At 40.6% G+C, this 10,975-nt stretch overlaps 1 long non-coding RNA gene across 1 annotated transcript in view; it reads left to right on the forward strand.

Annotated features, from left to right (window-relative positions):
• The window catches only part of LOC130708322 (uncharacterized), a 38,055-nt gene extending 27,654 nt beyond the window's left edge, over positions 1-10,401 (forward strand). The window contains exon 8 of the long non-coding RNA XR_009008530.1: positions 9,902-10,401. This is a non-coding gene — a long non-coding RNA (uncharacterized LOC130708322). The remainder of the gene's footprint in view (positions 1-9,901) is intronic.
• The last annotated feature ends 574 nt before the right edge of the window (positions 10,402-10,975 follow it).

Here is a 10,975-nt window from a genome sequence, read left to right on the forward strand (position 1 = left end):
GCCCTGCCACCCACGAACCCCCTTCATGAGTCCTCTGCTCTCCTGAGGTCTCTTCCTGATGGGATATATCCTTCCTCTCTACCTTTTTTTGGGGGGGGGGTGTTCCCCAAGGGATCAACTCCCCTTACTCCTCTCTGCCTAGTTGAATTATCTCCATCCTTTAAGGTCTTGTTCAAATCTCACCTCCTCTGGGAAGCCTTCCAGGATGACGTCAGCTAGAAGTGATTTCCCCCTTGTTTGAATTTTTAGATCCCTTAGTGACTGTACATTCTGGGGGTGCCCACATGAAATATAATTTACAGCAATAATAAATATTAACTGAGTACTTATGTGCCAGGCATTATTCTTGCCACTTTACTGATATAAAGGCAGAATCCTTACAATGACTCCGTAAGTTAGGCTGTATTATTATTCCCATTTTACAGATGAGGATCCCAGGGCCCATAGTGCTATCGTAACTCCCTTATCAGATTAGAAGCTCCATTTACCATCTCTTTGACTTACTGACTTGTCTCTTTTTCAGCACAAGGCTAAGGGACTTGCAGTTGGTAATTGTTCACCTCATATTTGTCCATTTAATTTTGTGCTTAAAGGACTTGAGATCATGGAAATAGCATTTGAAAGTAATTTCTGTCATATATGCTACCTTTCCATTTCTGTCAACATGGAGGATGGTGCAGTGGAGTAGGTGAGACTGATAAAAAATCGTAATAAAAGAAAAAAGATCTCATTTCATATGTACTGTACGCCAGGTACTGTGATAAGTGATACATGTTTACTCTCTTCTCAGCTTTTTCCCCCGCAAAGATCAGAGAGAGGTTGCAAAATGCTTGCACAATGATCAAATAAGTAGATGAAGGCGTTTTAGCAAAAGGAATATGAATGCAGGAAGTCAAACAGAATCCTGGGTTCAGTCATTACCCAAGAATGCATGCCCTGAGGACCCTCTTTTGGAGGTGAACCACAAACTTGGCTCTAGGCCTCCTAGTGTTTATGACAAAAAAGGACACACAATCAATTACAACACTCCTATTGCCTTTGAGATAAAGACAAACCAGCTAGGGCTTCCCTGGTGGCGCAGTGGTTGAGAATCTGCCTGCCAATGCAGGGGACGCGGGTTCGAGCCCTGGTCTGGGAGGATCCCACATGCCGCGGAGCAACTGGGCCCGTGAGCCACAACTACTGAGCCTGCGCGTCTGGAGCCTGTGCTCCGCAACAAGAGAGGCCGCGACAGTGAGAGGCCCGCGCACCGCGATGAAGAGTGGCCCCCGCTCGCCGCAACTGGAGAAAGCCCTCGCACAGAAACGAAGACCCAACACAGCCATAAATAAACAAATAAAAAGTAAAAAAAAAAAAAAAAAAAAAAGATATCTTATTCCATAATTAAAAAAAAAAAAAAGACACACCAGCTATTCAGAGGAAGCACACATAAATGTCACATCAAATAATTTCCTATTACAATTCTCAGTGCAGGCCAGTCTCATTTTGCTGAAGGGCAGAATGGTGAAATCCATTCGAGGAAGAGACAGAACTATAGGGTCTAGCTATGCAGTCTAATTTGGTTTAAGACATTCATAGACTGTACACATTTCAGGAAATTCTCTCTCACGTGGGCTCCATACTATCTGCTCCAATTACCTTTCCACCTTCAACTAAAAGCTGAATAGGAGTTTTGGTTTAACACCTATTAACACTCTGTAAAACTAGCACGCCCAGGAACAGATTTTGGAAAACCTAGTTGTACAGGCAACATAAATCTTTAAAAATTGAGGTTTTCAGTGGGGAAAATGAAACGCAAACTCCTTTGCATGATTTATGATGCTTTTCACAACCCAACCTCAACCTGCTGTTCGAGACCTAATTTATTCCCACCCCTCACCCTTCACCATCTTTGTTTAGCCCAAACTACATAGAGTTCCATGAATATACTCCATGCTCTCACTCATTGAGACCTCACATAGATGCTTCCTGAAACATCCTTTCTTCTCTCCCTTATCCCCTGGCTTCTCTGCCTACTGAGGCTTGAAGGATGTCACCTTTTCTGATTCCACCTAACAATTAATCTTACCCTTTACTACACTTCCACAGCACTTTGCTTCTATCATATTTTATTATCCCCTTTTGTTAGCTTCTTTGATTTTTCTGCCAAACTGTGACCTCCTCCAGGGTGGAATGTGTCTTATTTAACTTTTTATCCTAGCACTGGGGACACAGTCTGACCTGGATTTATTTCATCAAATATTTATTGAGTGCTTCCTGTACTGACAAAGCTGGGACAATTTCCATCCTGCGATACTAAGTAAAAAAACATGAGTTACTCCATGGTGACCCAAATATGTTTCCACTATTCTCTGAAGCCATCCAGTATTGTGTAGATGGATTGCTCAATATGGCTTGATTAGAAAAGGATGACCCAGTAAATAGGTTGAACCAGAAACTGATTCTACTGAACTCTTATTTTTCCTGACTCAGTATTTCCCAGATTTGAAAAGCTCCAAAGGAAGCTGCACTTGTATGTTGCTATTTATTCCAAGTGCCTTCTTTTGTTTGTGTAACATCTGTGATGCCAAAGAACTTTGGAAAATTACACTCGGCATAATGATACATCACTTCATCCACCAATAAAACATATGCCCCTTACAAGTCAAACAGAGCAACCATCCCAGGAGACCTTAATAATTTTACAGCAGAGCTAAGAAGGAGGGTCAGAAATTTTAAAAAGCTGCCCACTCCTCCATGATCTCCTGACATGAATAGGAAATTTAAGAACTAAGTTACCAAATTTCATTGTCAATGAAACAACCTATTGAATGGAGGCTGTATACAAGTAAGTATTGTGCAAATCTGACCTTATTTCTGGACTTCCAGAGCATTTAATCAGCCATCCATTACAAAAACCCATGTTGTGGCCATTCAGATCCACATAAACACTGTGCAAATATGAGAATGTTTCCATAAATGGGGTTCCAAAAATGTGTTGAGCAAGCAATGGAAGCATTTTAGATACAGAAATCAGAACCAGTATTGGAATTTACTTTACATCAAATTGTTTATATCTATACTCTAGCCTAACAAAGTTTCTTTTGCTTTGTTAAGTATATACTCAAAGTAGAATGCCACTAGTAATATTTGTTAGAAAATGTTATTTTACTTTATAGAGGATGTTCAATATAACAGAACATACATCTTTCAGCAGAAGGTAGATCTAGTGGACAAGAAAGATTAAGTCCAGGACCTTATACATTCACCATTATTGTTCTATTTTTATTTTCAAAACCTCACCAAATTTATATTGAGAGTTAATTGTGTGCCAGCCTCTGTAGTTGGTACCAGAGAAAGAAAGATGACTGAAATATTCTATCCAGGTGGAGCTTATAGTACATTAGGGAAGACAGACCAGCAAAGATACAATTTCAACATTATATTATATAAATTCTAAGATGCAGGTACTCATGAGTGCTATGGAAACTCAGAGGAAAGGCATTGAGGAGAGGTCAAAGAAAGGCTTCCTGAAGATGCTGAGTCTTAGAAGGATGAACAAAGTGAGCACCATTTATCAGATGGAGAAAAAATGACAACAAAATAAGAGCAGTAGGGACCAAAGACAAGATCTGGGTACCCCGTAGATTAAAGGGTAGGCGGAGGAAAAGGAGACTTTGAAGGGGATCAAGAAGTGACGAGAGAGAGGTAGAAATAGAACCGGGAGAAAATAGTGCCAGAGAAGCCTGTTGTGGAAAGCAAGAAATTATAGACAGCAACTCAAGGAGAAGGTAATATTCAACAGTAAAGTACAGAGAAAAAGTAGAGAGAAGACATCATTGCTAATTACTAGAGAAATGCAAATCAAAAGTACAGTGAGGTACCACCTCACACTGGTCAGCATGGCCATCATTAAAAAAGTCTGCAATTAATAAATGCTGGAGAGGGTGTGGAGAAAGAGGAACCCTCTTACACTGTTGGTGGGAATGTCAATTGCTGCAGCCGCTATGGAGAACAGTATGGAGATTCCTGAAAAGACTAAAAATAGAGGTGCCACATGATCCAGCAATCTCACTCCTGGGCATATACACAGACAAAACTACAATTCTAAAAGACATATGTACCCCTATGTTCATAGCAGCACTACTTACAATAGCCAAGACATGGAAACAGCCTAAACGTCCATCAACAGATGATAAAGAAGATGTGGGTGTGTGTGTGTGTGTGTGTGTGTGTGTGTGTGTGTGTGTGTGTGTGTGTGTGTGTGTGTATATGATGGAATATTACTCAACCATTAAAAAGAATGAAATAATGCCATTTCCAGCAGCATGGATGGACAGAGGTTATCATACTAAGTGAGGTAAGTCAGAAAGAGAGACAAATACCATATGATATACTTATATGTGGGATCTAAAATATGATACGAATCAACATATCCATGAAACAAAAACAGACTCATAGAGAACAGACTTGTGGTTGCCAGGGGGAGGGGGGGTGGAGGAGGGAAGGATTAGGAGTTTGGGATTAGCAGATACAAACTATTATATATAGGATGGGTAAACAACAGGGTCCTACTGTATGGCACAGGGAAGTATATTCAATTTCTTATAATAAGCCATAATGGAAAAGAATATGAAAAAGAATATATATATATATATGTATATGTATAACTGAGTCACTTTGCTGTACAGCAGAAATTAACACAACATTGTATACCAACTATACTTCAGTAAAATTTTTTTTAAAAAGTAGAAGAGAGGATGGAGCAATGTCCTCAAGCTGATGGGAGGCCAAGTGTATGGGTCGGAAGAGTTGACCATGACTACCTCTAATCCTCCAAGACAATAGGGAAAGATCCAAGAATGGGAGCAGCAGTAGGTAAACTTGGAGGTGGAAACACCACAGGATGGTATAGTTCAAGCCAGATGGCTTCAGTTTTTGTTGAAGTAGGTTACAAAGTCACATCTGCTGGTAGTAAGGACACTGAGATTGGGGAAAGGGCTGAGGGAAAATGGTAGCTTGGGAACGTCAGAGAAGTAAGTAGAAGGAGAAATGTCACTGATGGCAGGGGAGCACATTGGGTTTGAGATGCCTCTGGTTTTCATGGTTGTGATTTTTTCCACCTGCAAGCAGAAGCCCAGGAACAGAGGCAGAAAATAATAGCAAACGTTTATTGAGCATTTCCTATGTACCTGAAACTTATCTTAGCATCTCTACATATTGTGGTTAGCAGAATAATGACCTTCTAGTAATGTCCACATCCTAATCTCTGGAATCTGTGAATTTGCTACATTATATGGCAAAGGGGAATTAAGGTTACAGATGGAATTCAGGTTGCTGATCATCCAACTGCAAAATAGGGAGATCATCCTAGATTATATGGGTTATGTGGGCCCAATATAATAAGGGTCCAAGAAGTAGAAGATGGAAGTGCAAGAGAAGATCAGAGTGATGTTAAGTGAGAAGGACTTAACCTGTCATTGCTGGTTTTGAAGAAGGAGGAAGGGGCCCTGAGTCAAGGAATGTGGGTGGCCTCTAAAAGCTAGAAAAGGCACGGAAATGGATCCTACCCTCTAGCCTCTAAAAGGACTGCAGCCCTGCTGACAACTTGATTTTAACCCCAGGCTCTGCCAGACTTCTGATCTACAGAAATGTAAAACAGTAAATGGTTTTATTTAATTTTTAAAATGTGTGGTAACTGGTTACAGCAGCAATATAAAACTAAAACCTATATATGTTTTCTTTTATCCTTCACAACATTATTTTATAGTTGGGCAATTTGGGGAGTTGATCCTGGTTATTGACCTGGATGTCATGAAGGAGGTGGGGACAAATCTTGAGAAAGAAATGTTTCCAACTTGCAAGGCGTCTGCCTCAAGGGAAGCCTTTGTAGTATTTTTAGACAAGGAATAATGGACCACTTCTGAAGGCCCAGACGGTTCAAGGGATTCTGAGGACTCAGAGTACTCAATTCTTCCATCTAGATGTCCCCATTCTATGCCCCAGTATCCCATGCATTCCCTATCAAACCTTGACTTTAGCATATGAGATTTGGTGGGGCTACATATTAGCGCTTCTCTGTAATTTGTTTTTCACAATCAGGTCCTGGGCCTGATTTTCAGCCCAATCTGCCTTCTGCCTGTGGTAGTGCAGGATCTCTTTAAGTCCGTGAGAGAGGCCTCTTGAGTTGCACATTATGCCCTGAATAAGTGGTTGGTTTGGTTGAGCCTGCCAACTCCACAGCCCTTATAGTTACCACTGGACTTTATCTCTCAAGTATTAGCAAGTTTGCAAATGCCAGTATCCCATCCCACCTGGCCTCAGGTGAGATGCTTAGTAATTGTGATATTACACAGCATACTCACCTTAAATGTCACTTCACCTAAATCCTAGGGAGTCCTTCCTTGACTGTTCAGTCTAAAACCTCATAAAATTCACCATCCCTACACACTATTTCTTTTATAATCTGTATAACACTGTAATTATTTTATTTTTGTATGTGTCTAAAATTTATTGTTTGTACATCCAGATATAATGAGACCTTTTAAAATTCAGTGCCAGTTCAAGGCTTGGCACAAAATGGACTCAATAAATATTTGCAAAACAAATATCTGAATCTAATTCACTGAGCTCAAGTGTATTAACAATGCAGTATATGTGAAAAACATTTTAATTGTAAAGTATTTTTATCTGTACCAAGCACTAGATGAAAATATTTCGTAATGTTCAAAACTGTGCCTTGGTGGATCAGTGATTTGATGCTACACCGAAAATAGCAGTACTTGTAGGAACTTTATGGATATTTATTATGTAACAATGTTTCAAATGCTCACATCCATAATTTTTGCAATATTTTTTGAAATGTGTCATTTTATCTTTAGAAAATGAATTATGTGCAAAATTCGAGTTGTGAAAAACTGCCACATTTGGGGGGTTCTGAATACGTAAATAATTATATATAAAGTGAGTGATTACTTTCCCTTTACCCACCAGCCAAATTGTTTAAATTCCTTTGAGGCTGGAGTTAAAAGAGAAAGGCAATATAGGACCGAAACTAATACACCTCTGAAATGCCAGTCACAGAGGCACCAATCAGCTTTGAGCCCTGACTTAATTGAGCATTGGATATGTGTAAGAATGAGTTACTTGCCACTGTCACATGATTTGTATCTATAATCAGAAAAATATGAGTCTTAAATTTCAGGTGCATATTGACATTCTCCACCCTGTTGAAGGAAGCCACGAGCTATCACTTAATGTCCATTTCTCTCAGCCACCTAGAACATCAAATCAAGAAGCATCTTTGCAAGGCTCAGATTTTGAATTGTAAAGTGATACCCAAATCATCTAGCTATTACACAACTGGGGCAAGTGGAAATTAATCAAGCAGTAGATTTTTAAAGGAGAAATTTGGCCTGCATCTTTTATACATGAGTTGAAGGAGACTTATGTTGAAAACATTTTCCAGAAACAAAATCCTTTGTGACTATAATTCTTTCAACAGTTTAATGATAATTGCCCTGAAGTCATCATTAGAAATACATAGAGGACTTCCCTGGTGGCGCACTGGTTAAGAATCTGCCTGCCAATGCAGGGGACATGGATTTGAGCCCTGGTTTGGGAAGATCCCACATGCCACGGAGCAAGTAAGCCCATGCACCACAACTACAGAGCCTTCACTCTAGAGCCCGTGAGCCACAACTACAGAGCCTGCATGCTGCAACTGCTGAAGCTCACGTGCCTAGAACCCATGCTGTGCCACAAAGAGAGGCCACCGCAGTGGGAGGCCTGTGCACCACAATAAACTGTGACCCCTGCTCACCGCAACCAGAGAAAGACCATGCACAGCAGCAAAGACCGAACGCAGCAATAAAGAAAGAAAGGGGGTGAGGGAGTGAGGGAGGGAGAGAGAGAGGGAGAGAGCAAGAGAGAGAGAGAGAGAGAGAGAGAGAGAAAGAGAGAGAGAAAGAGAGAGAGAGGAAGGGAGGGAGGGAGTGAGAAAGAGAGAGAAAGGAAGGAAGGGAGGGAGGAAGGGAGGGAGGGAACAAGAGAGAGAGAAAGAGAAAGAGAGGAAGGGAGGGACAGGGAGGGAGGGAGTGAGGAAGAGAGGAAGGGAGGGAGGGAGGGAGGAAGGAAGGAAGGAAGGGAGCAAGAGAAAAAGAAAGAGGAAGGGAGGGAGAGGAAGGGAGGAGGGAGGGAGAAAGAGAGAGGGAGGGAGGGAGTGAGAAAGAGAGAGAGGGAGAGAGGGAGGGAGGGAGGGAGAGAGAGAGAGAGAAAGAAAGAAAGAAAGAAAGAAAGAAAGGAAGGAAGGAAGGAAGGAAGGAAGGAAAGAAGGAAAGAAAGAAAGAAAGAAAAATAGAATGGGTATGCTGGCTTCTATAGCACATGAAATTTCTAGGATCAATCCCAAGTCCACCTCCTTATAATAGAGTGCTAGCTCTCACAAGCACAGGGCCTGCTTCTCATATTTTATTTAACAAATTTCCCAAACAACACTCTTCTAGATTATTTCCATAGGAATACAAGAAACAAGTTATAATTCAAGGATTCAATAACTGGCCGGGTGCCTTAGAGTTTCATGCTTTCCATTTCACATGGGGTTCAGATAGGAAAGAACACTGCTGGCTATCACAATCTGAGCACATACCATGCACCAGTGGTATCGCCTGTATTATCTCATCTCATTCAGCCCTCTCTATAACATCCTGACATGATTTTTCTAAATGTTGGTGACGAGGAAACTGAGACAAATCATCAATGGACACAAAAGTAGGTATCAGAGCAAGGATACAAACCCAACTCTAATAGGCTCCAAGGCTCACGCTCTTTCAACCATACTATCTGCTCTTCCTACCAATGTTAAGGCCAATGCTTACCACTGGCCTGCAAAGAATGCTCCCAATTTTTGAATCTAAATTCAGCTCCCTGGAGAGTTCTCTCTCAGTGGCTCACAGCAGTATCTATTGACAGCACCAGCCAAATTAGTGGTGTCCTTAGGAAAAGCCCAGTTGAGCCTGTTCCCATCAATGCCTACTGTCAGGAGTTGAAGTTGGTTCCCACTGAATAGTATACCCTGGAGCCTTCTGTAGCAGGAACTCTCAGCAGCAGCAGTTGTTCTTAGAAGTGGTGGCTTCCAATTGTAGGTCGCTTAAGCTGCCTTCTAGCCATCTCTCCTAGCAATGAGACCTCTTGCCAGTGAATAGGCAAATTATCATCAGGGTCCTCTATGGGCTTTCCAGTCTCAGGTAGCCATGACTATCCAATAAGTGATTATGAATAAAGTCACATAGCTCTTTGGAGAACACTATTGCAATTTCAATGCAAATGTCCACTCAGTGTTATACTTTTGGTTGTTCCTTCAGCCATATTCTATTTTGCTTGAGGCCAAGAAGTACTCAGCCTTCTCTTAATCTCCAAAGGGAACTATTCTCCAAGGAGAGAGGAATAGAGAACCACTTACTCTCTTCTGGAAGTACTGGATTCAGGTTATTTAAAGATGGACTGCTGTAAAAATCTGACTCTCTTTTCTTGGAGGCACAGAAGCATCTAAACAAATCAAGACCCCAAAAGAGTACAAGAAATTCCTTAGGTAGTATTCAAATGCGGTACTATTAGAAACCCAGTCTAATGCAGGCTACATACTGAATGTTCTTCTTTCTCTTCAGCTTTCTATGATAAATGATCTCTCTTTGCTTAAAAGAAAGCCTTTATTTGATTGAACTGTCTCTCTGGTTACCAACCAATCTCTCTGTTGCCTTTTAGCATTTACGTTCTGGACTAGAGATGAACCTGCTTCAATTCTCCTATTTCCTCATCTGTTTGCAATTGGATTTCTTTCCCCCAAATTCTAATATTCTTGGATTCTAATGTAGGTGATTCCAATGACCTCTGTAAGTCCTCATTTTCCTTGCTCCCTCTACAGAACTCCCCAGGAGAGAAACCAAGATCTCTGGCTCTCAGCACCATCTCGGCACCTTGAAAAGCCAGCACCATCTCGGCACCTTGAAAAGCCAGCACCATCTCACTAGTCACATGAGGGCACCATCTTGGAAGCAAATCCTCCAGCCCTCTGCTAATCATCATTACCCACCAGCTACTCCCCAGCTAACACTGCATGGAGGAGAGACAAGCCTTTCCCAGGAGTCTCGCCCAAATTGAAGATTTATGAGGAAGAGGGGAAAAATGCTATTGTTTTAAGCCACTGTTTTAACTAAACTATATGACTTTAACTCTAAAGGGCCTGACTGTCCTCTGAATCCCTCAGTACCACTCATCTGTCATTGAACTCTGCTATCTTGAGTTAGAAATTATTTTTTCTTGTGTTTAGAGACTACCTTACCAACTCAGTAATTAGCTTCTTGGAGACAGGTATCTTAGACTACATTTGTGGAGTTTGCTGTATCTTGTAGCACAGTGACTTTTGAGGTAGTAGATACTCTATAAATATTTCTTGGCTAATTAAATCAGAGATTATGTGTTCTATAAGATAAAATAATTTCTTACTGTGCCAGTTCGACAAACATGAGATATGGTGTAGAGCAGACATATTACAACCTACCCAGACTCGAGGTAGATAAGCACACTGACATTTAAGATACTAAAGTATTTGCATTATAGAAGATGTATATAATCACTAATTCTTCAATCCTCTAAAGTGCTTATTTAATGCTCCACTGGAATTTGATATCCAAATCTTGGAATTTATTTAAAAAGTCAAACCACATTAGAGTATCATCACTCAACATATTTTTTTGATTAATGGGTTACAACACAAATGAAGCAAGTTTGCAGTTAATGAGCTACAAATAATCTATCTGTAAATAATAATTACTACTAATATACAAATTAGTTAGACTTCAGGTTTGTTCTAACTCTTTGTATTTACACTAATTTATTTCCTTTACCCTAATCAGTTAAGTTTCATTTAAAGATAATTGGAGAGAGATGACTTCTGGAATGGCAATATGAAGAGTTCTGCAAACTCACTCCCCCAAAA

The sequence above is a fragment of the Balaenoptera acutorostrata genome, chromosome 6 (genome assembly GCF_949987535.1).
Source record: "Balaenoptera acutorostrata chromosome 6, mBalAcu1.1, whole genome shotgun sequence".
Taxonomy (NCBI): domain Eukaryota; kingdom Metazoa; phylum Chordata; class Mammalia; order Artiodactyla; family Balaenopteridae; genus Balaenoptera; species Balaenoptera acutorostrata.